The sequence below is a fragment of the Pteropus medius genome, unplaced genomic scaffold (assembly GCF_902729225.1).
Source record: "Pteropus medius unplaced genomic scaffold, Ma_sr-lr_union100, whole genome shotgun sequence".
Taxonomy (NCBI): domain Eukaryota; kingdom Metazoa; phylum Chordata; class Mammalia; order Chiroptera; family Pteropodidae; genus Pteropus; species Pteropus medius.
Genome location: NW_024342469.1, coordinates 4074733 through 4100843, shown reverse-complemented (window position 1 = coordinate 4100843; position 26111 = coordinate 4074733). Strand labels below are relative to the sequence as shown.

Here is a 26111-nt window from a genome sequence, read left to right as displayed (position 1 = left end):
GTAGGAGCTGGACACTGCCCCACCCGTAGCCCTGGTGGGGGGGTGGCGGGATGGGTGGGAGTGGGGAGGCAGGTGCGCAGCCTGGGCATGCCGGCGGGCTCTGCCTCGCCTTGTACGTGCCATCCAGAGGCTGGTGTTAGGGGAGAAATTTGAGTCTTTCCTGTGCCAGTATCACCTGGGATGCTGTAAAGAGAGAAGACGGGGAAATTTGGAATGAAACAGGCATGTTTTACATTCACACTTAAAAGAGTTTGAGAAGTGACCTGTAGGCGGCTGTCTCAACACTGCTGTACCGGGGTCAAACCAGCCGTCTTGTTCTTGAGAACACGCGATGCTTTTTGCTGGAGCGGGGCTAGCGGCCATTCCAACTGTCTTGTCCCAATGCCTGAAACGTGACTTTCTTCGTGGCGTTTTCAAGTAAATCACTGGACTCCTTTGCCAAATGGTTAGATAACTTTTAAGAACAAAGAACGTTCATGCAAAAGGAGATTCGGCATTCTCGTGCTAGGGAAACAAACAATCATTTTTGAAAAGAAAGCACATTCTATTATTTTGGACCAACTGTGAACATGACAGTCGGTTTCGAATGGAGGGGGCGTTTCCTACGCTTATCACGAGATAGATGTGCCGGCCGATTAAAATATTCTGCCACCGCTGGAATAATGAGACCTGACAGAGAGCCTGCGGTACGGCCTTGACATTGAATGTGGAGGGGCGAAAGTTGACGTGCTGTCCTCAGTGAAAGTTGAAGTGTTGAAATCAAAAAGGATGGGATTGCCTGAGATGTCACTGGGGCCCACGGAGGTTAAGTGTGATTCATCACTCAGCTTTAATGCAGAGCGGTGAACTCAGCACGCATGCGAGCGCATTGCCGCGGCCGGGCCAGGAAGAACCACCCGGAACCCCATCCTTCCTCTCCAGCTCCACAGCCTCACGGTCTCCTGTCTGTCCGAACACGGCCTCCTCCCGACTTCCGGGCTCGGGGAACAGGAAACTGTCTCAGAGCAGAAAGAGCACGTTCCTGGGAGTCAGAGCCGGCCTTGAAGTCTCACTTCCTTGGCTCGTTTACTCATTCGCTAAGCGCACACGTGCTCGGCGCTGGGCACAGTGCCCGCGCCCCTCCCGGAATCTCGGAGTGGCCTGGCCTCCTCGTTTATCCCCAGCGGTCCCTCCGCATCTCGTGTCTGCTCTATCCCCAGCGGTCCCTCCGCATCTCGTGTCTGCTCGTGCCTTACTTTCTCTCCACTCACCCCAGGGGGCCCCTTCTTGAAGGCCATTTAGAATGACTGTCAGCTGCCAGCTGCCAGGCCAAACTTCTGCAGGGCACGCCCCTCCTCCTCCTTCAGCGCCAGCTCCTCCCAGCCCCGTCGTCACCTCCTCAGGGAAGCCTGCTCTTCGGTGGGTCTCAGAGATGCAGCTAGGTGCTGGGGGAATACGTTGATCCTAGTCTGGGGTGTCGGAAGAGGCTTTTCTGAAAGAAGGGACGCTAAAGCTGAGACCTGAAGGCCAGGTAGGGGTGAGCCAGCGGGCGTGGAGGTGAGGGGAGCGGCACCCTAGGAACAGGAAACAGCGGGCTCAGAGGCCTCAGGCGGGATGTGGCCGGGCTCCTTCCGGGAACTAGAAGGTCAGGGTTCTCCAGGGAAACGGGGTCCACAGGAGTCATGTGTGTATGAACAGAGATGACAAGCCCTACAGTCAGCCGTCTGCTTGCTGGAGACTGGGGAACTGCTCGTGTGATTCACCCTGAGTCCAAGGGCCCGAGAACTAGGGGAGCCCATGGTGTAAGTCCAGGCTGGAGGGCAGAGAGGACAAGACGTCCAAACTCAAGCAGTGAGCAGGAGCGAAAGAGGCAAATTCCTCCTCTCTCTGCCTTCTGTTCTGTCCACATCCTTAGCAGATTGATGCTCACCCACCGGGGCCCGCCTGTGTGCCTGTCTCTGTTCCCGTCTGCATGCTCTCTCTCTCTCTCACTCGCTCTCTCTCTCTCTCTCTCAGTATGTAGGTAGATATATATAAGACCGAGATGGAGATAAAGATAGATCTACAGATCTAGGTAGATACAGGTATGTAGATGAATATACAGGCGTCTCCTCTATAAGCAGATATACAGGCGATATCTATTTATACCCTATTGGTTCTGTTTCTCTGGAGCATTGTCCTTCCTAGTCCTCAGGGGTCTAAGACTAAAGTTGGCTAGAAAGGGGCTTATCTTCTGCATTTCATTCTTTTGTCAGAGAAAATAAGGAAATAAGCCCCAACCTTTTCTGGACTTCAATAATAATTTTTTTTTAAAAAAACTAGGTGATGGCTATGGATGCCCACATCACTCACCACTCAGCAGAGCCAAAGGCTCAGGAAAAGAAAAATGTGCCCGGTGCTCGAATGCTCTGGGGGCAGGAGCGGGGACAAGTGCGCAGGCTTGGGTTCACTGCAGGACGTCACGGAGGGGACCCGTCTGAGCTGTGTGCGGCCCTCTTCTGGGCTCCTCCATGAGCTTGCCCTGCTCCTGTGTCCTGACTAAACCAGAGCAGCAAAAAGGTTAAGCATCTGAAACAAATTTTAAGAAAAATTGACCCCAAAAGGATTCTAAAAATAGATGATTGATTTGAAAAGGTTCTTGGGGGATCCTGCTGCTTACTCCAAGCAGACTCCCCCACTGAGCTCTCCATGGGCTTTGACTCTGAAAATCTTTATTTTGCAATAAAAGTAGAAAAAAAAAAATACAACAGCTCTTTAAGAATCAAGGGTATTATTTTTAGAATTAAATTTCCATTTTCCAGTTTAAATTCATAGAAAAATTTTGAAAATAGTGCAGAGAGTTCCCATATACTCACACCCAATTTCCCTGCCGTTAGCATTAGTCTGGGTGCGTTCGCTGCAATTAGTGAACCACTACTATGCTTTCTTATCAACCGAAGTCTACATTTTACTCAGACTTCCTTAGTTTTTACTTACTATCCTCATCGCATTTAGTCGTCTTGTCTCGTTAGGCTCTTCCTGGTTGCGACAGGTTCTCAGACTATCCTTGTTTTTGAAGACCTTGACAGTTTTCAGGAGGACTGGTCAGGTATTCTGTAGAACGTCCCTCAACTGGAGTTCATCTGGTGTTTCTCTCATGAAAACATGAGCGTATTTATGGAGTCGTGGGTTTGGGGAGGAAGGCCACAGCGGCAAAGTGCCATTTTCGTCACGTCATGTCAAGGGACATGCCGTCAACATGACCGATCACCGTCGATGCTGTGATCAGCTGGCCGAGATGTGTTTGTCAGGCAGGTATTTTATAAAAACGATTGTTTAAAAAGACAAAGTCGGACGAGCCAGAGAAGGCATGTGTTCTTTAGTGGCTGAAGTCTGATGCAATCTTGATGTTTCTCCTAAGACGAGCCCCTGAAAATCTGGAGCTTGCCTTCTTTGTAAATGAAACAGAGATGCAGAGGTCCCTGGGAAACAGGCAGGACTCTCTGAACCGTAAGCAGAGCTAAGCAGGTTGGTAAATGCAGGGTATAATAGTGAAAGTGGCTCTTTTATCAACTTTGCCTACAGACGTGACAGCTCCCAAACGGGGCTGCTGGTGCCTGTCGGAGCCTGGATGTTTCTGGAAGTCCCCAGTGATGGGAGCTGAAGTTAACAATTCTCTTGCAAGTTCCTGGCTGCTTCATGGAGACATGAATAATGTATTTCTGAAATGAATAAGGTACAAGGAGACAGGCCGGCAGAAGGCTTCAGGGTAAAGAATGTTCCAGGTTCTGTCTGGGTGCTGAAGTTTAAAATCCAGCAGCGACTGTGAACCTCTGCTAGCACCAGTCGAGTCTGAGGGGCCTGCTACTTCCAACACAGTCCTCGCCCATATTCTAGGTCAGTATTTCCAAGTAATTGTCAGCAGAATGCAAGAAAGACCAAACATTTAAAAACATTTTTATTTCTCCAAGGAAAATGACCAACCTTTATTAAAGTCTCATGGTGGCCAAGAATGTGCTAAAAAAAAAGGCAAAAGTTGCCGGGATGTGTTATTTTTTGATGTGTGTTTTTTTTTTTTTTTACCATTTAAAACTATAAAAAAACCATTCTTAGTTCTCGCCAGTACAGAACAGACTGGATCTGTCCAGTGGTTATTGTTTTATGACCCTGAGGTTTATGAATCAGGAGCCCAGAGGCTGGTCCTCAGCAGAAATACAGACGTCATCAGCACCTTGTTGGTTGAACAACTGCATGACAGCCTGTTCATCCTCATAGTGTGTGTGTGTGTGTGTGTGTGTGTGTGTGTGTGTGTGTGTGTGGTGTGTGGCAGTGTCATCTCCTGTCCCCCAGAATGTGAGCAGTCACTGATACCTTTGTGGAATGAACGCACGGATGAGCGAATGAACAGTACATGAGGTTAACACTCAGTTGCCACCCAGTGTGATGATGCTGTGACCAGTGCTTCTGGGTAACGGAGGAACACCGAGGGGGAAGTGACCGCCGGGCCTGGGAGGGAGCCAGGTCGGGGCATGACCTGGAGCGGAGTCCATGGGACAAGAAGATGCCCACCAGCCAGGCAAGGCCTGGGGGGCAAGGCCTGGGGGGCTTGCAGGTGGCTTGTTTGGGACAGCCGTGCATTGGTGTGTGTTTTGGGGGAGGGGAGGAGGAAACTGGAGGCCACGCTGGAGAGTTAGAAGGAGACAGGAGCCTGGTAGGGCTTCACCCACCTGGCCAAGGAGAGACGCGGGCCTCAGGAAGCCTTTGAAAAATTAAGTCGGGAAGGCCATGCTCCGATCTGGTTTTTACTGGTTACGAGATCCTCGCCTTGGTCCAGGCGAGAGGTGATCGGGCGTGAATTCAGGCTTACGGAGGGGGCCTGGCTAAGAGAGGAACCGACAGGACTCAGAGCCCAGCCACAGGTCCGGGAGAAGGAGGTACCCTGGCGACACCCGTATCCCTAGGCGGGGGGCTGGCTGAATCCACTAAGTGTGGCAGACCTCAATGCCACCCTCCGAATGCGTGTGGTCACTTTCGGGGTGCAGCTCTCTGCTCCCTTGGGGCTGGGCCTGAGAAGGAGACTGCAGTCACTCCACAGGGTGATCTGACAGCCGGCGTGCCATCTGCTTTCCCTCTGCTGTGGGGACCCGCACCGACCCTGGTGTCATCCAGGCGCCGGAGCTGTGCCAGCACTGGACGGATGCGACGGAGTAGAGAGAGCGAAGCCCGGGCCCCTCGTAAGCACGGCGCCCTGGTCCGCCCATCGGGGCCGGGACTGGGGGAGCAGATGGGCTTTGTGGGAAGATGTGGCATGAAGGGTCAGGGGTAGGGGTGCAGGGCTCCAGACAATGTCTGGGCTGGAGAGACAGATTCGGGGTCATGAGAACCTTGGGAATGGATGAGGGCGCCCGGGGAGAGTGTGCGTGTGTGGGGTGGACACAGGGGAGACCCCAGCCTGGGCGAGGTGGGCAGAGGGGCCATGCCCTCTCGGCGGGAGTGGCCGCACCTTAGAGCCCCACAGCTGTGTGGGAGGTGAGTGTCCCGGGCCGCCGTAACGGAGCTCCACGAACTGGGCAGCTGAGACAGCAGACACTTGCTCTCACGGTCAGGAGGCCAGAAGTTTAGAATCAGGGTGTCGGCATGGCCCTCTTAGCCTCTGGCGGCGCCAGTGGCCCTTGGTGTGTCCTGGCTCCAGTGTGCCCCCATGGTCACATGGGCCCTCCCAGCCGCGTTGGACTAGGGCTCACCCTACTGGCTCATCATAACTACTTTCAAGCGAGGTCGCATTCCCAGGGGACAGGGGTTAGGGCTTCAACATGCGTTTTGGGGGAAACAATTCAACAAGGTGGTCACTACATAACACGCCACTGTCACCGAGGCTGGAAGGCTGGAAGGATGGAGTCGTGACCCACCGCTGGACTGGCCCAAGGCGGGAGACGAGTGGCCTCGGGGGACACAGCAGCAGTCCCCCGGATGGAGGAGAGAAGGGAGGGGCAGAGAACAGAACGTTCTTTCAAGGAAGACATCAGGGGGGAGAAGGGGAGGCGGGGTCAGGATGGGAGCCCCTCGGCCTGTCCTTTGGAGCCCCGTCTGGTGACAATGCTTCCTTTACTAAACAGAGAAGCTGCGTTTGAAAGGGAGACGCTTACAGGCCCTCGGAGGGGACAACCCACCAGCCCCACACAAAGGACCCTCTGTGCCCTGCTTGCACAGATGGCTCCCGCTACCTGTACCTCCCTGTCTCACCTCTGGCTCCAACCCGCCTCCCTTTCACGAAAAGCGGGGAGGGGAGGAGAGCGGCCAGCACGCGGTTTTTAAAAAGGAATTATTTGAAACGAGCAGTTGGATAAGTCACGCGTCGCAGGTGCGGGAGCCCTGGGCACAGGCGGGCCCCTGGCGCTGTGCGCTGCCCATCACAGGATGCAGCTGCGCGTCTCGTTAACGCAGCCGACGCTAGAGAGTGGTGCTCCCTGAGCACCGCAAACGTCTACATTTCTGAGGAAACAGAAATTCGGCATCCCTGGCCGGCAACTTCCTATCCCAGACATCTGTGGTGACGCTTTAATACAAGAGTAGCGTGTCGCCTTTGCCACTCTGAGGGTGACAGGGACCAAAAGAACCCAAGCGCCCCCCACCCACAGACCCCGGCACGCCCTTCTCTGCTGGGAGGCCGGCGACGGTAAAGCTTTGTTGATGAGTGTTCCCTGTACGTTCACGCCACCCCTCCTCTCTCGAATCACGCCTCGTCACCGCATCTGTCACCCGGGCGGAGCGTATGAGAAAGAACCATATTTAATTTGCTTCCCTCGATCAAAGCTTTTCTGTGCGGGTGCACACGTTGCCATAATCCCAAGCGGCCACACAAGCCTCGCGCGGTTATCACCACCGACGTGCTGTCACCAGTCAGCTGCCTGTCAGCCATCAGCAGTGCACACTGCTCAAGCTCTTAGGGCGAGCGAGGCTCCATGAGGGGTGCAAAGGGGCTGCCTGTCTGGTGGGGAGGCACAGGCAAGGCAGCAGGTGGAAGGGCCACGGTGGGGTCAGCTGGGTGCCCGGGGACAGCTGGAGGAGGGAGCACTCAGCTTTGCCTAAGGGAGGATGGGGGGCAGGGAGGATCTGCACCCCTTCTTCTGAGAGGCCAGTTTCTCTCCTATGCTTGCAGTTTAGCTGGAGGCCGGCTCGGAAAGCCTGAAGCTCCTGAATTATGTGCATTTCTTCCTGTCTCGTCCTTCCCTCTGGGGTGCTGGCTGCAGCCATCTTTAATTGTCTCTGTCCTAAGCTGGCTCTCTCCTTAACCCTTTCCTGCCTCTCGGAGACAGTTTCTCCTGTGTTTACCCATCTTGGTTACTTCCCCATATGAAATTCTCAGCATCCTCTCCCGCACCCCAAGGCAATACTTTCCGGCTTATTAAACTACCTTCGGATTCAGAGCCAGATTTATTTTGGGTCTTAGACACACGATTTTTTTTTTTAATTGTGGTAAAATATACATAAGGTAAAATGTACCATTTCAACCTTTCTAGGTGCCCAGTTCCGTGGTGTGAAGTCCTCGTCCACGTTGTGCAAACACCAACTCCTCCCATCTCGATAACTCCTCCCATTCCGCGAAGCTGAAACTCTGATGCGCCGCCCCCTCCCCGCCTCCGGGGAGCTCCGTTCTTTCTGGCTCTATGACTGTGACCCCTCACGCGAGTGGAATCAAGCCGTGTCTGTCCTTTCGCGTGGCTTATCTCACTTAGCATCACGTCCTCAAGGTTCTGACACGGGTTGCAGCACGTGTGAGGATCTCATGTTCATGTGTGCGTATCGACCACATCTCGTTTTTCCATTCATCTGGAAAACGGGGTGGTTTCCGCCTTCGGAGATGGGATTTTATGACTCATCAATATTTATCAAATGTCTACTGTGTGCAAGGCGGAATGCTTCTAGGAAAAAAAGATTCATTTTGCATTTTTCTTTTGGATTGCAAGAAGTCCAGCATTCTGTCGTCTGAAAGAGTTTTTAGTTGCAGTGTGTGTGGGCTGACTGTCAGGACCCTTTGTGGATCGGCCACCCTGAAGGCGAGGGCCCAGGGCGCTGCCGCACAGAGCTCTGGGGAAAAACTCAGCTCTGCATTGTAACACTTCATAATAAACAGCACTGATGACTGAATGGTCTCTTCAAGCCTTGCATTTGGCTAATTTCCTTGCCAATTTGGGATTCCTACAGTCTGAAGATCATTTACCAGAGTTGAGCTTCACTTTGTAAAAATACTCTCCCGATTCAAGAGCGTAATGTGCTTCCAGCTGCTCAGCCCTCTGATCTTTAGTGGTAGTAACCCCCGTGGGTGTGTGAGGGAGATGAGTCTTCCCTTTCAGTCAAAATCTCCTCCAATTAGTTCTGAGGTCAGTGCTTAGTGCTCTGCATAAACATCCCGTTTTTTGTACTGACAGGTAGAAAGGTGGGGTTCAAATCAGCCGTTTCCCCCTGACAAAGTGTTGGAAAGCTGGGTGGCTACAGGGCTTTATATCTACGTAAAATGGATGTGTGTGCAATGTGTGTACGTCTGTACACACACACACACACACACACACACACACACACAGTGCGCGTATATGAGTTGTGTAAATTGCTGCCGTGAGGACGTACGCTCCACCGGCCAGATCATCTTCGTTTTGTTTGCGATGAGTCGCAAGGCCTAACGTCACCCCCAGCACGTAGACGGACGACCCTCAGCGTGCGTGGAATGAATGAAGACATAAGTGTGTAAAGCGGAAAGCACGACTCGCCCTTGCACACGTGGTGGACGGCGCACACACAGGTCAGAGAGACCGTCCCGTCCCAGATCCCGTTCCGTCGTACGGCCGGCCTCTGCTGTGACTCATGTCATCACAGAGGCACAGTGAGGTGGCCCCACTTCCCAAAAACTCAGCCATGCCTCGGTACCCTCCTAGCTCCAAGTTTCTCAGCAGAAATCATAGAAGAAATGGAATTGTGACCAACCCAGTTTTGGAAGGGCTGTGTTAATATTTCTAACGCAAGGAAAGGTTCCGGACTCTCCCTAGGGGTGCAAAACAACAGGATCTGAATCCCCGTCATTTTTTCAACGTTGCTTTTTAGTGGCGCCATCACCGTCACCACTATTAGGGTTTTTAGGCGAAGACAGCGCCGTGAGCGAAACTCAGCTCTGGCACACTCTGCTCTCAAATCCCACCCAACGCCTGGTTTTGTTTGGCCTGGGAGCTGAGAATGGGTTTCCGTTTCATATGTTTTGAAAACACATATCCGAAGAAGAATATAGTTCATGACACGTACGAGCGATAGGCAATCCAAATTTCTGAGTGCGTAAAGCTTTACTGGAACAGCCACACTCGTGTGCTTGCGTCTCGTCTGCGGCTGCTCGCCGGCTATAATGGCAAAGTCCAGTAGTTGGGACAGGATGTATGGCCCTCAAAGCTGAAAATATTCACCGTGTGGTCCCTGACAGACCGCTGCCCTAGACCACTGGCCCCAGCCATGTTCTCATGATGTCCTATAGTGGCCAAGTGTCCTGCTCCACCCAGCGGCCTAGAGTGAGCTCACTGTTCCGAAACAGCCCCTCTTTCTTTCTTTCTTTCTTTTCTTTTTTTTTCTTTCTTTTTTTTTTAGGCGAAGCAATCTGGTTGACCTCACAGATTGCAAGGACTTTGTCAGCTTACAGTCTCTTATTTTTTTAATTTTTTAAAATTTTTTACGCCTACAGCACCCGGTCTTCCTAGGTGGTCCCCCATCCAAATACTAACCAGGCCTGACCCTGCTTAGCTTCCGAGATCAGATGGGATCGGGCGTGTTCAGGGCGACGTGGCTGTAGACCTCCATCTTTCATCATTCTCCCCTCCCCGCCAAAGCACAGCTCTCATTACCTCACAGCTCCTAAGTTCGGTGGGAGGAGAAAAGCAAAGCCTTGTATTTTGCAGGCAGGTGATATATATATATGGCAAATGAATGGTGAAAGAAATTCAGACTAAAGTGTGAATGTCTAATAGGTCTGCCCTTTGTTCTCCCACCCACATAAGAGGTACTGGCGTTTTTCAAGGAATTTGCTATCCGAATGCATAGTCTTTTCAGGAACTTTATCAATTCTCCCCCATAGAAGACTGGGAATCCATAACCCCGTGCCAACCTTTCATTCATTCCTCATCTGTAAAATGTTTAGGGGAACAAAATGCGTGTGCGGTTTAATTTGCCTACTATGCAAAAACAAGACTCAGAGGAGTTGCTATTAAATGCAAATCTAACTTCCCTTGTCTCGAAGTTTGCTGATGTTTTCAAATTCTCTGAGTGAGAGGCTGTTGGGCGCTGCAGTCAGTGATTCATGTTTGGCTCACATTTGGTTTGGGGAGAAAGTGTTACCACCACAGTTTTAAAATTCCAGGCAAGTTTGGTCATCTTTTCATGCTCGCATTCACAGCGAAAATCACAGGGGACTCTCTCGCCAGATCACTAAATTAGCAAACCGATTAAATAACACCATTCAAAAGGCCTCGGGACCTTATGATTACGGCATGCCGTCCCAAAGGTCGGTGAGAGTTAACGAAAGTGTCACCTGGGGGGAGAAGGCATTTTCTCCATCACTGAATCAATTAAGGCTTTCCATCATTTTTCTCTGCACGCTTCTAACGCTCCTAAGATCGCCAGGAGCTTTGAAAATGAGCAACACAAGAAAATAGTTCACAGTCTTCGTACTCCCTCAGATGAGTTCCAAGAGCTAACGGCTGCTTTTGGTTGTTTGAAAGACATCACTTCTTTTGATTATATGAAAGAGGCATGAGGAGGAGGTAGCTGTTAAAACTCTCTTTAAGCCCCATGGTGCCCTAAGAGACCGTCGGTAGGGAACAAACCCCAACTTTGCAAAGCGGGCAAGGTACAGAGCTCAGATTGTCCTGCCCCGGGGCGTCATTGGTTTACTTTCTCTCCCCCAGGGGTTTATGGAGCTTTGACTGATGTGCGGTGAAATGTACAACTCCTCGGTGTACAGTGCGAGGCTTTCACTTGGGTGTATACACCTGGGGCCTACCACCCACACCAAGACAGAACGTTCGCATCACCCAGAGTTGCCTCTCCCCCCTCCCAAGGGTGACCGCTCTCAACACAGACAAGAAGCCTCCTGACCGTGAACTTGGGATGAGTGGATTCCCGTAGCGTGTACCCTTGTGTCTGGCCTCTTTCGCTCAGCATGTTTTTGAGATCCATCCGTGCGACTGTTCTTTTTGATGGCTCAGTAGTATTCCAGCGTATGAGTATACCAGTGGTTTATCCACTCCCCTGTCTCACTACTTTTAAGGCTGTTCATTTGGTTTGCCTCAGCTGAAGCGTTTGGACAAATTACATTCGTTTACCTTGCCCAGTGCCCGTCCATTTACGTGGACGAGGGCGAGACTATGAGTAACTGAGGCTGACCGAGACCACACAGCGTGGGACCGAGCCCAGGGCCTGGAAGGCAGCACCTGCTCGTGAAGCATGTGCATCTCATCCTTAACAAAGCTTATAAGGAGCTGGCCTCTTTGGAGCCACAGTTCAAAAGCAACTCACATGGTTTCTTTAAGAGGGGCAGCTTCCTGTAACCTGATTTTCATAATTATTCTCGGAACGTCAAATGTATGCAGAGCGGAGGTGCGGGCTGGATGTGTGTAGCAGGCTAGGAAGCGGAAGACCGAGTTGATACGGACAGGCGCTAAGACTATATTTCTGCTTCTCGTTAAGTCTTCTTTTTTTTAATTAAAAATCGACACTTTTCAAACTTCAGGCGAATATTTATGTTTATTGCTCTCCCAAAAGCAGTTTGGAAAGGCGCTTTAGTGAGCTGACTACACCCCTGCAGAGAATGCCATGTAAATTCCCCAGGAGTCAGGCCAGGAAGGAGGAAAGGTTCTGAGGGTTCAGATCATTGTTTCTCCTTCCTCTAACTCTGAAAAAAAAATACAAACTAATCCACAGCCACCAAGTCTGTTCTTGGTTGTCATCTACAGCACACACAAGACAAAAACAAGACGAACAAATAAAAAACCATTACGACTAACACAATAATTTAGAGAAAACTTCCAGGCTGCGTTTAACCAGAAATCATCCCATCCTCCAGCCCAAGAGGTGCTGGGGGAATAGAGCTCGTGAACGTGGCCCTTTCGGCCCCAGACTGCAAAGGTCGTCTCTCACCTCCGGGAAGGGAGCCATGTGGACTTCGTCCAGAAGTAGCTGCTTTGCGTGAATTTCTCAATACTAAGTGCCGCGCTTGCATCTAAAATATGTTTTTATACAAATGATGTCTACAGAATCCCAGGAGCCCGACTATCACGCAAGGCCCAGGTCGGTCGGTTCCTCTTACAGCTAAGAACGTCTCGGCTGTAGCGAGTAGTCTTGCCTGAAACAGGTGGGCAGCCATCAGGGCGTGGGTTTCTGCTTCCAGAGGAATTTTTTTCCTGGTGTAATGACATTTAAAAGTAGGATTCCACCCGACTCCGCAGTGTTCAAATTAGCAGTTACCAAATAAAAGTTGTAAATTTTGTGCGTCCTCTGGGGAGCTGGACCCACTGATGAACAGTCAAACGGTCAGTCACCGCACCACGGACTACAGCTGGGTTCCTGGTCCTCGTGGCCCTGGGGCTACGGTGCTGTCCCATTTTCTTCCCCAAGGTGACTCCCTTGCTCACTCTCTTCTGGTCACAGGTGCTCCACCTGGGGTCTGTGAGTGTGCCAAGGGCAGTGGGGGTGTCTGGGGACCTTCTGAAACAATATGCAACATCTCGTGTGTACATTTTTCTAGAGTAGACTGTCTGGCCCGCGCATCAGGTTCTCGGAGGGGCTAGAGACCTCCGCCCTCGCTGACGGCACCCCTCCAGCATTCAGAGAGCACTGTGCCGGGATCCCACTGGGGTCTCAATAAGCAAATCCACGACCTATCTGTGTGCTCCCCCGTTTGCTTGGTGATACCCTAAATTGGGCCATGTGAAGCCTCAGAAACCTCTGATCTTTCACTGTCCCAAACCCCGGCCTCCAATTATTGTCCAAATGTTGTGGTTTGCAGTCCTGAAAGCTCCTTCTTCTCTGTCACCCGCCTCTGCCACTGCCTCCAGACGGGGCCTCGGCAGCTCCGGCCCAGCCCGTTTTCAGTAGCCTCCAAATCGGTCTCTGGCTGGGATTTTGCTTCCGTCCGTCCTCTGCAGCTATCTGACATGTCCGGCCTCTGCTCGTGTCCCGTCAGTGGCTCAGGGTCTCCGCACAGGGTCACTGGCCTCATTCTCTTCAGCCTCCTCACCCAGTCCACACTGGGCAGCTTGCTGGTCCCATCCTGCCGCCCTCACGCCCCTGGGTGCGTGAGTCTCTGCCTCCTAGTGCCCCGTCTGTCTGCCTGCTGAGCCTTCTCTCGCTTTGCTGAAGGGAGGAAGAGGTTATTCAACTTTGTCCCAGGTCAGGTGTCCTTTCCCTGCCGAGACTCCTTGCCACCACACCTCCCGTGTCCCCTGCCTCCCACCTCCTTCTTTTCCTCCTGCTCCTCTTCCAGCTCTCTGGGTTCCGAACGGCATGACTCCTGCATCCTGTGTCACTATGGCCATCGCACACGGGTCTCCCCGATCACAAACTCCCAGAGGGCGAGGCTCTGTCCCTGTGGTCTCTGCACCCCCAGCGGGAGGACAGGGCCTGGCCCCCACGTGGCAGACATCCATGTCTGCCGAGGGGAACCCGAGGAGTTCGTGTGCTGTGAGGCACGGAGCCAGCGCAGAGGGAGATGGACAGACGCCCTCGTCTGCGCACGTGGACCCAGATGCCTGCGCCGGGCGGTCAGACCCCCTCTGACAGCCCCTGTCGGTGGGTGACTGTCCCCGCCCGTCTTCCAGGGGCCAGCAAGAAGGGGCTTCAACTCTTCCCACTGCGATGACCCATGAGGGTCCCCAGAAATCTGTCCGCTTCCCTCCTAAGTCACCATGGGCCTGGGAACAGGCCTCCCTCCCTCCGGCCTCCACCCTCTGTCCACACACCAGCCAGACGACTTTGTGGACCCAAATCGGATCCTGTCACCTCGCATCCTAAAACCCTCCCTCAGCTCCCAGCACTTCCGGGGCCTGCTCTTCCTTCTCTCCTCTCCCTTCCTCAGGGCGACCCACGCTGTGCCCTCTGCTCCTGCTCTTCCCAGAACCCCAGTGCCTGGTGCGCGCTGCCGGCACCGCTTCCTGTGGCTTCCCGTCACCTCTTCAGGGAACAATCCCCTGCTCCCTAGGACCCGATAAGTTCACGGAGGGTACCTATCTGCCAGCACTGTCCCCCAGACCCTAAGTTTCTGAAGGGTGGGCACAGTTCACAGGGGTCTCCCCAGCCTCAGGCCTGGCTCTGGGTGGAAGTTCGGCGAGTGAAATGACCTATTTGTGCGGTTATTTGATGCCCCGCGGGCCGCGCTCCCCGCTGGAGCCCGCCAAGCTCAGGGCTCAGGCCAGCAGAACAAAAGGATGCAGGAGGAGCCCCAGGGGTCCGTCCCAGCCCGGCCCTAAGAGCCGCACCGCTGCCCCCCACGTCCGTGGCAGTGAGAGTGAGGCGCAGCGTGGGAACGGCGGCGGCTCGCGGGCAGCTGGCGGGCAGGAAGGGGTGACCGCAGAGCCCCGGACGGGGCCGACCTCAGGCGCCCGGCGTTTCAGGGCTAGAGGCGGGGCGGGGGCCGGAGTTGGGGCCGCGCCCTCCGGCCACTCCCCGGGCCGAGCGGGCGGCGGGGCGGCGACCAGGCGGCTCCCCCACGCGCTGCGCCCGCGCCCGCGCCCGGCTGCCGGTGTCCCCCGTGGCCCATGTCCTCTGCGCCGCTGCGCTCGCCCCTCCTGCGGCCCCCCAAGATGAAGAAGGACGAGTCGTTCCTGGGCAAGCTGGGCGGCACGCTGGCGAGGAAGAAGAAGGCCAGAGAGGGTGAGTGCGCCGGCCGCCGGCCTCCAGCCGACCCGATCCCCGCCGGGACCGCGCGTCCCCGCGCGCGCGCGCGTCCCCGAGGCCCGCCCGGCCCGCGTGGCGTGGCGCGCAGCCGCGACCTTCAGGACGGGCCTTGACCCTCTCTCCCTCCTCCTCCCGGCGGTTTAAACGGCCGCCGGGAACCGCCGCCAGCCAGGCCGCCCCCTCCCGCCTCCCGGGCTCCGGCGTCGCCCTCGCGCCGGCGCCAGCTGCTGCTGAGCGCAGGACTTGGAGCAAACGTCAGGCGAGCCCCGGGCACGCGGAGGACAGCCCCGCGCCCGCCCCTGCTCGAGTCGCCATTTAGTTAGTACCGTTCAAGGGCGGCACCGCCTGCAGGCCGCCTTCATGTGGCCTTGCGCCGTGACCCCTCCACTCCGCTTATGCGGACTGGGCGCCAGGGCCCGTTGCTGTCCTGGGGGCGTGTGACCTGCATGGCGTTCGGGCCCTGCCCCGGACCGGGGAGGAAGGGAGAGGCGCGCAGAGCGAGCAGGCCGGAGCCCTGGGGGGTCCTGTGAGCAAAGACTACAGAGGGAGGTCCCTTAGTTTTTACTCCATGCGCCCACGGACATAATTACAAAAAGCTACCTACCTCCTCTTACATTAAGAAACAAGAATGGGGGTGCGAGGGATGTAACTTCTGGCGCCCTGTGCGCGCGCTTTAAATAAACTGCTGCCCCCAGGCCCTCCCCCTGCATTCCCGACTCCCCTCTGTTCAGGCTGGAGAATCTTCCCCTGGGGCAGGTAGGTTCCAGTCCGGTGAGGGTGACTTGGGGACTGTGAAAAGGCAGGAGGTGGAGGAGAAGCCCCAGGGCTGGCCTCGACCGGTGGTGGGAAAGGAAAGGACGGGGTTGAGAGTAAGCAGAGGGTTTTCCCCACGCCCCGGAGCCTGATTTACCACCAGGAAAGTCTCCCCGCAGGGACACGTGTACCCCTGCGAATCACTCACTCCCCCACTGTGTACTCCTAGGGGTGCTCGTGGCACACTGCCATCTAGAGGATGTGTGAACTGCACTCCCCCCAGGGCTTTGTATTGGGGGCCATGCATTTCCCACTGAGGGTGCTTTTAACGAATCAGATTATTCAGCTCCCCAGGGGGAAGGCCTTGTCACCCTTAGTCTCCTCCTGAGCAAATGGTCGCTCCTGTGTTTAAGGACCCAGACTGGTCTGTATTCCTCCCTATCAAGTCATGCCTCCTAAATGAGATGGTAAATGACAGGCCCTCTCTCTCTATCATTCCCGCTGCCTCTCTGATGTGCATTGTCACTTGCAGTCATGGTCACCCTCACCCAAAAGCATTTCAGTTTCTCTTTAGGCCCGACGGCAATTACAGACACAAATGACAGTCCCTGCCCGGATGTGTTTGGCAGTGCCTGCAGGGGAACCTAGGAAGAAAAAATAGACAAGGCTCTTGGTCTAGTGGATCAGGGAGTCAGCTGTAGTCAACAGGCCAACGGTACTGTAATAATAATAGGTGCCACGTGGAAAATGTGACTGCACCGTCAGACAGAGGGCCCAGGGCAGGCCTCAGAGCAGGTGACGTTTGGGTTGAGACCAGAAGGAACCAGGAAAAGCATCTTTCACAGAATAGCAAGGAAGCGGAATGTTCGGAACGACTACAGCTTTTTATAGGTGACATTTAGGCTCCTGCCATACGAAGAATCCCTGCCGGAAGTCATGGACCGGTCTCAAGTTCCAAAGTGAAGTGCTTCTTGTCCTTGCTTTAATGAACTCGTGTGTGCGTGGAAAATTGAGGGCCAATCTGGTTTGATTTAAATGTACCAAGAATCCCAATTATCGAAAACATCCAGTGATGAATTAAATAGATGGGAAAAAGCAAGAGACAGACGCTTGTGGTATCGCTGCCGTTGCTTTTGTGTGCAAGTTAGCGGGGTCCCTTGCCTTGGTTCTCAAGGTCGAGGTGCCTGGCACCATTAAGGGTCCCCTTATAGGAACAGGAAGGCTGCAAACACTAATTGGGCACAGATGCAGGAATTGGGGGAGGGCTGGGCTTGGAAAGGTTTAGTGGCTTCCATCTGGTCTTCTGGGAAGTGGGGAAGCAGTCAGAGGGGGGAGGCGAGGTGTGAAGACTGGGTAATGAGGTCTCGAATAACTGAGAGTGGCCAGGATTCTTGCAGGCCTGTTGCCCTGGCAACTTGCCCTCGGTACCATTCATGCGTCCCATGAGCTGGAGCTGCGCCTGGCCCAGACTTTGGGCCCCTTTGAGCTGGAGCTCATTTGCCTACCACAGAATGGCCAGGAAGAGGGTGCTCAGGGGTTCGCTGGGCGCTGCCAGCTGCGTGGAGGGTTTCATTTCCTCCTTTGTTAGAAAGTTGACAGTGAGCTCAGGAGTGTGGGTGGAGGTGGGTTCCCTGGGAGGGAGGTGGGGGATGGCATTGCCGAGAAGCTGGCGATTCAGGGAGCCTGTAGCATTTGGCCCTGCCCAGGGTGATAGAGCCGGAGGCAGTGACGAGGCGCAGGGCTACACGTTGGGGGTGAACGTCCCGTTTTTTCCAGGGGAGGTGGTTTCAGGAAAGGGTTGCACGAGGTTTGGAGGGCCCGGTGTGGGACTTGCTCCTGGATGAGCTCACGGCGTGATTAAGGCCCGCGTTCTAGGGAGTCATGTCATGTCATGTGGTGGCCCGGGCCAGAAAACGGAACTGGGACTGACTGGGCATCGGGAACAGTGGAAAGGAACACTTAAAAAATAAAATAAAGAATAAAATAAAATAAAATAGAATAAATAAAATAAAAGGAAAAGCTCTCCATAGAAGGCCTGGGGACTTTCAGGAGCAACTCGCTAAAAGCCCGTCTGGTTTCACTGGGGCGCAGCAGAGCGGGTGCAGAAGGAATACTCCCCACGTGAGGTCCCCCCACGACCGTGGATGACAGGCCCCACAGGCCAGGAGGCAGGCTGAGGGGTGCCCTGGGGATGCCCAACTGCTGCGTAAAGTCCTTGGAGGCGGGAGGCCAGCTCTGAGGGCACTGGGGCGGGACGGGGCCGAGTAGAGTCCCCTCCATCCATCTGCCATGAGAGGGTCCCCTCTGCCCCCAAGTCCCCACCATGGTGCCCAGGTACCAGTGACCAGTGCTGGACCGCTCGGAGCCGAAGCCGCCAAAGCCAAACCTGAGGTCTCATCCATTTTCCTTCTCTGAGGAAAGCATTAGGGAAAGTCCTAGACCCTGATTGCTTTTTTTTTTTGCAAATGTATTTTTTAGAGCAGTTTTGGGTTCACATCCCCTAATGACTTGGGGCGGGGAGCACCTTTTCGCATGCTGTGTGCCATCTGTGCATCTTCTGCGGCCTGTCTGCTCAGGTCTTTGGCCCGTTTTTAATTGAGTTGTTAGCTTTCTTATCGTTGACTTTCAAGAGCTCCTGGTGTATTTTGGATACAACTCCTTCCTCGGATCAGGCTTTTGCACGTATTTTCTCCCAGTCTGTGGCTCGTCTTCTGTTTCTCTTGACCCTGATTGTCTTCTAAGCATCTGAAGCAGAGTTAGTAATAAATGAGTAAGATGCTGACAGAGACCTCGCGAACTAGAGCTAAAGAAATCGCTAGGTCGCCGTGACCCGGAACTGAAGGTTGAAAATACTGAGTATCTTTCGTGGACTTGAAATAAACTTCCAGGAGAGAAATCTCCGAGTCCTAAATCATTACTTGTTCCCCACCTGGGCTCCCGTCTTTACGGTGATCAGCTGCGTAGACACTGTGTCACCCCAAACACCCACCGACACCCTTCTGTAATGAGTCCCTGGTACTGATGTTGTGTAATTTAGCCCTGCAAGGTAGGAGTTTTTACCTGCCTGAAAGTTATCTGCAAGGTAGGAAATTTCCCTCTCATTTTATAGTCGAAGAAACAACCCCTTACTCAGGAGCCCTTCATGGTAGTTTAAACTGGTAGTTCTCAACTGCGGGTGCTTCTGCCCCGGAGGACATTGGCAGTGTCTGGGGACACTTCGGGTGGTCATGTCTGGGGGCCAGGGTGCTCCTGGCATCTAGTGGGTGGAGTCTGGGAATGCGGGTACACTTCCCACAATGCACGGCATGGCCACACACGGCACGGTTATCCAGCCCCAAATGTCAGACCGTGTGCTGGTGGAGGACACCTCGCGTTTCTTTCCTGAAGTGTCTCGAGAACTCCAGGGGCCGGCTGACCAGCCCGAAGTGTGGGAAAGTCCTCGGGGCCCTCCACTGCCAGAATGCCCCCCACTGTGACCCCCCACCCCACCCCCAGCCCAGCGTCTGGGTGCTCAGTTTAGTTTCTTGAGGGAGAGAATTCACATGGCCATCTGGGCCGGGCATGCATGGCTGGGCTGTGATGCAGCCTCCTGGTGGGTGGGGGTCCTGGGGGGCAGATTCCCGGAGGAGGGAGATAGGCGTAGTTTGGCAGACTCCCTCTCTGGAGATTGCTGTGTGAGGAGAAATGGGAAACTTTTATGACAGCTCAAAGGAAATGCAATGAAATCCTCTGAAATTGCTTTGCGTGGGAGACAGGGTCAGGGTGAACGCCCCTCGTCCCCTGTCCCTGGAGGGCAGAGGGCGGGGTGCTCCGAAACAGGAGGGGAGTGAAGGCCCCTCGTCCCCTGTCCCTGGACAGCAGAGGGTGGGGGTGCTCAGAGAGCTGGGGGGCAGAAGGACACATATAGGAGAATCTTTACGTGGTGCTTACCTGGTGGCGGGCAGTGACTGGCCTGTTCTCGGGAGCCTGGGGTCTGCTGTGGGGAGGGGGCAGGCCGGTGTGGTGATCAAGACCCACAGCGGACACCCAGCCTGGACTTGGGGTTCTGGGTTCCGGCTGGAGGAAGTGGTCCCCCGGTCGCCTGTAAAGGATGGCTAGGAGTCAGCCGGGGAGGGGCATGGGGCTCCATGCCTGAGGCCTGGAGAAGACCCCAGCTCGTCCCTTTTGGGGAAGTGCAGGCGGTTCCTGGTGGCTGGGCCATGATGTGGCATGTGGGCTATGGTCAGCTGTGGGCCAGCTGGAGTGGTCAGCAGGGCCCTGTCATCCCCGGCCTGCGGGATCTAAAAAGAGATTGGATGAGGCACCGTCTCCAGAGTCCCGCCCCTGCCCCGCCCCGCCCCCTCACGCACAGGGCTAGTGCACCAGGTAGGAGGTGGGTTTGCAACCTGCTCAGGAGTTTTGCGTAGAGAGCTGGCTGGGATGATGGTGACTTTATGTAGATCTCAGCTTACCTTTGGAGCTGAAAAGGGGATCGTATCCCTCTTTGTGGCAAGTTACAGGGAAAGGATTCGTAAGGAGTCGGTCTCCTTCGGCCAGAGGAGGTAGGGCTCTTGGAATTCAAATGTCTAGGCACCCATGTGATCAAGCTGAGCATCTACAGGGCCCTTAGAGAGGGAACCACAGGTCACGGTTAAGGTCGGTTGTCCTCCTAACCTATCAGAAGGGAAAGAGAGTGGCTGGTTAGAAGTGGAGGGCTGTACCGGGTGGGGGGCTGGGGCCGTGCACACGGGGGGCTTCTAGATGTTCTAAGGGACGAGAAGCCGGCTCATGTCCTGTTTGGGTCCATCAGGCCTGTGAGGTTCTCTGCAGACCCTGCCAACGAAGAGAAAAATAATTCTACATTCCTCTCTCCAAACGCCTCTTCTTTGAGCAGGGCTGCCTCTGTCCGTGGGTACAGTCAGCTCTTGGTACCGTCAGGTCATCTGCGACTGTCCAGCTCCTTGGGGAGAATTAGAAACCACTGGAAATTGCTGTTCTCTTTTCCTTTCTCTGAGAGGAAGTGGCCTCCAAGGGCGGCTTGGCGTGGCTTTGTAAAGTTTCCTTTGATTATGACTCCGATTATAGTCGTCACATCCAGCATTGCTCCTTGCTTGTTCCACAGTCATCCGGCGGAGCACGGAGGGCACTCACGAGAGAAACACACATAGGCACGTCCGCTTGAGTCGCACTCTGCTTTCTAGGCGGCCTCTTAAAACCCCTCGGAAACTTTGCCTCTGGAGCACGGAAACGTGACGGCTTTGGTGTTCCCCGCCCTCCCGGTCCCAGGCGGCCTCTTTGAGGAATAGCAGACTCTCTGTGGTTCTAGCATCTTGGTTGTACCTGCGAGGTCCCCAGAGACAGGTCGCCTTGGCAACCTCGCTCATTAGCGGAGCTCTGCTTCGAATTCCCATCTCCACTCCGAGGAATGAATATTTATTGGGCATCCCAGAGTTGCTTACCACCGCACTCCCTGTCCGGCCGTCAGGATGATTAAGGCATGTTTATCAGATGTAAGTGGTGAGCACCTGCTGCCAGTGGTTTTAAGGGCTCCGTCTGATCGATCCCTCCTGCCGTGGTTGGCAAAGGGCAGGTTCCCTTACGTAGCTGTTTTCTTGCTTCAAATCTCTGGGTCCGTCACACACGCGACGAGCCCTAAGCAGGCGTGTCTTCTCTGTGTTCGCTGTGCATTTTTCGGGTTTCTGATGAAAACTGCTTTCCTTCCTAGTGAGCATCTTCACTATTTATTTTACTACGTTGAGGCCGAAAACCACTAGGAAGCTCAGGGATACATTACAAATATACGCGGGCCCAGGAGTGTGGCTCTGCTTATCTGCACTGACGGCCGTTGGGGTAGGCGATCAAGCGTGCAATGCCATAAGCTCTCAAAGATTTTGGTGACTTTTGCACGCTTGAGATCCTTCTTAGTGACACATACTCAAATGAGAGACCTTCTGGTTAGAAGATGGGACGAGCGGCAGGTTCTGGCATCATCCGGTGTCAGGCTCACGGCACCCAAGGGGTCACGTGGCCACCGGGGACGGCCTTTCATTTCCTGCCTCCTCTGAGTGCCCGGGCTGTGCGGTCCTCTTTGGGGACATGCGTTTATCATCTGAGTTTAAAGCTTTGGGGCCTCGCTTCACTCGTGAGGTGGAGACGTGGGGGGGAGGATACCAGCTCCGCGTGTTCCAGCTCAAGGGACCTCGCTGCTTCTCAGAAATGCCGCGTGTTCCCGCGGGCGGCCACGTGCGGGGTGGCGGGGCCGGTCTCGGCTCTCGCCCTCGCTCCCTGGGTCTGCCGCTTCATCTCCCGAAGCCTTCGTTCCTGACCGGGCCCGAGTCGCTCGCTCCTAGGTGATATGAGGATGAAAAGGAGGTGAAGCCTTATCAGCGACCGAGCGCGGGCTCTGCCAGTGTCAGGGATGGATAACGTTGGCAAGCGAGCGTGTCGCCATCGAATCTGGACTCCGCAGCTGGTGAGGAGGGCACGGCCGCGGTGACGAGGCGCTTTCCGCCTGCCAGCACACCCGGCTCGCTGTGCGGTGACTGCCAGCCGCTGAGTTGACAGGGACCCCGAGGCTGTGTGTCTGGGCTCGGGGTGGGGGGCGGGCAGGGGGAGGAGTGCTGGGGCCGATTAGTCAGCCCTGCTGTGTGTGGGGCGAGGGCTGGTGGCTGAGGGACCGTCACCCCCAGAAGAGAAGCCCACTCTCACTCTGGTCTTGTGTCGTTTCAACACCTCTGGCGGCGTCTTTCCCGTTGTGTTTGATGGAGCAGCTAGTCGATGGTTGGTAACAACTAAATCCTTTAAAATATTCGCATTTGGGGACCGTTGGAACCCTGCTTCCCTGGCCCTGTCACCAGGAAGCACGTGCACGCTCATCTGAGGTGTGCGCTGCAGAAAACTGACAAGTGCCTGGCCTTGGCAGAGCAGCGGGGGGTTCTGAGCCGGACGCTGTGTGCCTGGGGTGAGGGGCCGGCTCAGGTGGGTGTCAGAAGGCGCCATCAGCCCCCTGGGTCTCCCACGGCGCATCCCTGCCAGCCTAAGATGCCGGAACATCAGCCAATCTTAAGCAGTTTCTTCGGCTTGCATGCAGATCGTTTATTTTTATTATTATTATTTTTTTAGGCGAGGCAACCCTTGGTTGACCTCACAGATTGCAAGGACCTTGTCAGCTTACAATCCCTTATTTTTTTATAGTTTACTCCTAGGTGGTCTTCCTAGGTAGTCTCCCAGCCAAGTACTAACCAGGCCCGACCCTGCTTAACTTCCGAGATCGGACGGGATCGGGCGTGCTCAGGGTGGCGTGGCCATAGACGCAGATTGTTTTAAGTTTAGGCATTTGGGATGACTGTTCTTAGTTTGGGTCTTTGAACCTTTACTTGCGAGCCCACCGGAGTCGGTGAGGAATACTGACTGGTTCCCCAAGGAAGACCATCCTAACGGCTTACTCCTCTTGTTTTAATACGTTAAGCATTTTCATACTGTCATTCGAAAAATGACAATGCCAAAAGATCTAGGTTCTACGCGAATGTCAAGTGATTGAAAAGGCAAAGGCACGGAGCTCGCCGGCATCCAGCCCTCCAGGGAGCGGCTGCCTGGTCAGCGCGAGCCTGGCCACTCTCAGCGTTTGCTGCCTCTCGCATATGCGGAGTCCGCTAGAACCTTCTAGACACCGCTTTAAATATGTGGATGGAGTCCTCCGAGCAGGCTGGGGAAAGGGGATCGCCACGCTAAAGACGTTCGGAATTGATTGTTGGTGTAAATGAAATTCGAGGGACCTTTTTTCCCGAACGTAATTCGAAGCGTCTTCATCTTTCTCTCTTTTTCTTTTTTTTTGAAAAGTAATATTGTCTTTTAAAGTAAGGCCTTGGAGAACCCGTATTGGATATATACGAGCATCACAGAAGAGCCTCTGAGAAGAGGTGTAAAAAAAAAATAAAGTTAAAAGAATTAAAAACAACAACAACAACACGGAATCTACAGTTGTCATGCTCACGGCCAAGCCTCGTCAGGCATGTGTGACGTTCTGGGCACGCTGCTAAACACTCCGCGTGCCACCTCGTTTCATCCTCATGCAAAGCTGGCAAGTAGATACCACGTGCTCGGCCCCATTTCGTAGAGGAACCAACCGAGGCCCAGAGGAGTGAAGGCTCTTGCAGGAGGAGGTCACGTGGCCAGCAGCTTGAGACGTCAGCCCTGGCAGTCTGGCACTCAATTGCCACCGGCCTCACTAAACAGAAAGAGTGATTCAAACACGAGAAGCCATCCCAGTGGGCTCCTGGTAAAGCCAATCCAATTCCTGGCACTCGAGATGCACCCGGAGGGGACAAACGAGATCCGTTTTGTGCCAAACAGGCTGGCTGGTGTTAACAGAAGGAAGGCAGAACTGGCAGCTTCATGCGACAGCTGGACCAGGCCCAGCCCCTCCCTGGACCGCACTGCCTGCCCGGCCCCTGGCCAGCGGCCCTCCATCCTCCCAGCTTGGGCCCTCACATTCTGGAGCCGTCTGCCCCATGGCCTTCGGTGTCGGCCTCCCCCAGGTGGGGGCGGCTCTGTGCCGACTCACAGCACCGCGTCCCGTGTGTACCTGCTGCTGGTGGCTGGCTCTGTGCCGGTGTCCCCGGGCCTGGTGTGTCACCATCTTGGGAGACGATAATGAGGCCTGCTCTTGGGTCACCCGAGGTGGCCTCTGTGTGTTTGCCGAGTAAGAAGGAGGCGGTCTGTAGTGGTCACAGCCACTGGCCAGTCTTGGGCCCGACTCCAGGGTCTGGACCGATCCCGCTGCCTTCTAAGGCTTTGACCTTGGGGAAGTACGTCCCTGCTCTGTGCCCTAGGTCCCTCTTCTGTAAAGTGTACTCAACTCGCAGGGTTGTTGGGGAATTAAGTGAGTTATTTAATGAAATGATATAATTGAAATAGGGCCCAGCCGAGCCATAGAGTGGGAGGAAAGAGTCCCACGGTTCTGGAACCACTTCCGCTTCTGATCGCCGGCTACGGTTCTGACACCGATTCTCCGACACCAGCCGGGGACCCCATGATTCAGCTGAATGCTGACACCATCTACCCGGAGACGGCGTCCGATCCCACACATTAAGCGCCCGGTCCCGCAAGACAGCCCCTTACTTCAGACGCCGATCACAAGCCAGGTGCTTCTGACAGAAAGGCTATCAGTCAGCGGTACCCACCTCCTCCTCCTCGGGTTTGATTAATTTGCTAGAATGGCTCACAGAACTCAGAGACACATTTTACTTACTAGATGACCAGTTTATGATAAAGGATGCACTCAGGAATAGGCAGATGGAAGAGATGCATCGGCACGGTGTGGGGGAGGGGACTGGCTCTCTCTGCGTCCGCACGTGCTCGCCAACCAGGATGCTCTCTGAACCTGGCCTTTCCGGTTTTGATGGAGGCTTCATTGGAGAGGCTGATTGATTAAACCACTGGCCACTGGAGATCGAACTCAATTCGCCGTCCCACCCTCCACCCCGGGTCCTAGGGTGGAAGGAAAGTACCAACTCTCTAAGCACCTATTAGTTTCCCTGGCAACCAGCCTCCCTCCTTAGGTTACATTGGTTTTTTTCCCAGAAGTCACCTCGTTAACATAACAAAAGACACCTTTACCACTCTCTAGGCCAGGAACTGGGATCGAGACCGAATCTATATATTTCTTATTATAAATCCCAACCATTGCAATTCCCAAAACACATGTCTGATAAAGGACTGGTGTCCAGGATGGGTAAAGAACTCCTCCAACTCGGTAATAAAAAGACAGACAACCTAAGAAAAGAATAGATAAAAGGTTGAACAGACACTCCAGCCAAGAAGATGTACGGATGGCCAGCATGCAGCTCAGCATCATTAGTCACTCAGGAAATGAACCACACACGGGAACCAGAGGCCGCACACTCCACACCTAGCAGAACGGCTAAAATGATCACACCAAGACTTGGCGAGGTGCGGAACGCGTTGGGGTGCGTGTCTACGGTGCTGTCATCTCGCAGGAAGTCAGTTTGGGAACGGCTTTAAGAACTAGACGTGCACCCCACCCCCACCATAATCCAGCAATCCCGATGGATTCACTCAAGGGAAATGGAAACCCGTGACCATGAGAAGACTTACACTGGAACGTTCATAGCGGCTTCGTTCGTAATAGTTAAAACCTGGAAACAGCTCAGTGTCCGTATACAGACGACAGAGAAAGGGGAATATTCACGGGACAGAATGCTAGCAGGCAGGAAGAAGGACTGAAGTACTGATACATACGACGACAAGGTGACTCAAAACCCCTCCGCCTAGCAAAGCGGCCCGACCCCAACGCACACTGTACAATTCCATTTATACGCCGTCGGGCGATGGTTGAAACTGATCTATGGTTGTCGCTTCTGGGGTGGAGATGGAACTTGACAGGGAGGAACGGGACAGAACTTTCTGACTCTGAAAACATCCTCTGTCTTGACAGGGGTCTGAGATCCACAGATGCATGAGTCTGTCAAAACGGGCAC

General features: G+C 54.3%; 3 long non-coding RNA genes, 1 other non-coding gene and 1 pseudogene across 4 annotated transcripts; 2 read left to right on the top strand and 3 right to left on the bottom strand.

The window, feature by feature from the left end:
- The first annotated feature begins 58 nt into the window (after positions 1-58).
- On the top strand, positions 59-8118 carry LOC120602898 (uncharacterized). The gene is made up of 3 exons (XR_005652899.1): positions 59-1510; positions 3544-3855; positions 7479-8118. It is a non-coding gene; the product is annotated as an uncharacterized LOC120602898 (long non-coding RNA).
- A 1549-nt stretch (positions 8119-9667) lies between these two features.
- Positions 9668-9786, bottom strand: LOC120603046 (5S ribosomal RNA). Its single transcript, XR_005652952.1, has one exon. It is a non-coding gene; the product is annotated as a 5S ribosomal RNA (ribosomal RNA).
- A 1928-nt stretch (positions 9787-11714) lies between these two features.
- Positions 11715-14156, bottom strand: LOC120602900 (uncharacterized). The gene is made up of 2 exons (XR_005652901.1): positions 13442-14156; positions 11715-13341 (listed from the first exon to the last, which is right to left on the bottom strand). It is a non-coding gene; the product is annotated as an uncharacterized LOC120602900 (long non-coding RNA).
- A 485-nt stretch (positions 14157-14641) lies between these two features.
- LOC120602897 (uncharacterized) lies at positions 14642-25852 on the top strand. The gene is made up of 3 exons (XR_005652898.1): positions 14642-14856; positions 19578-19587; positions 25841-25852. It is a non-coding gene; the product is annotated as an uncharacterized LOC120602897 (long non-coding RNA).
- Positions 22805-22924, bottom strand: LOC120603018 (uncharacterized; annotated as a pseudogene).
- Positions 25853-26111: the final 259 nt, after the last annotated feature.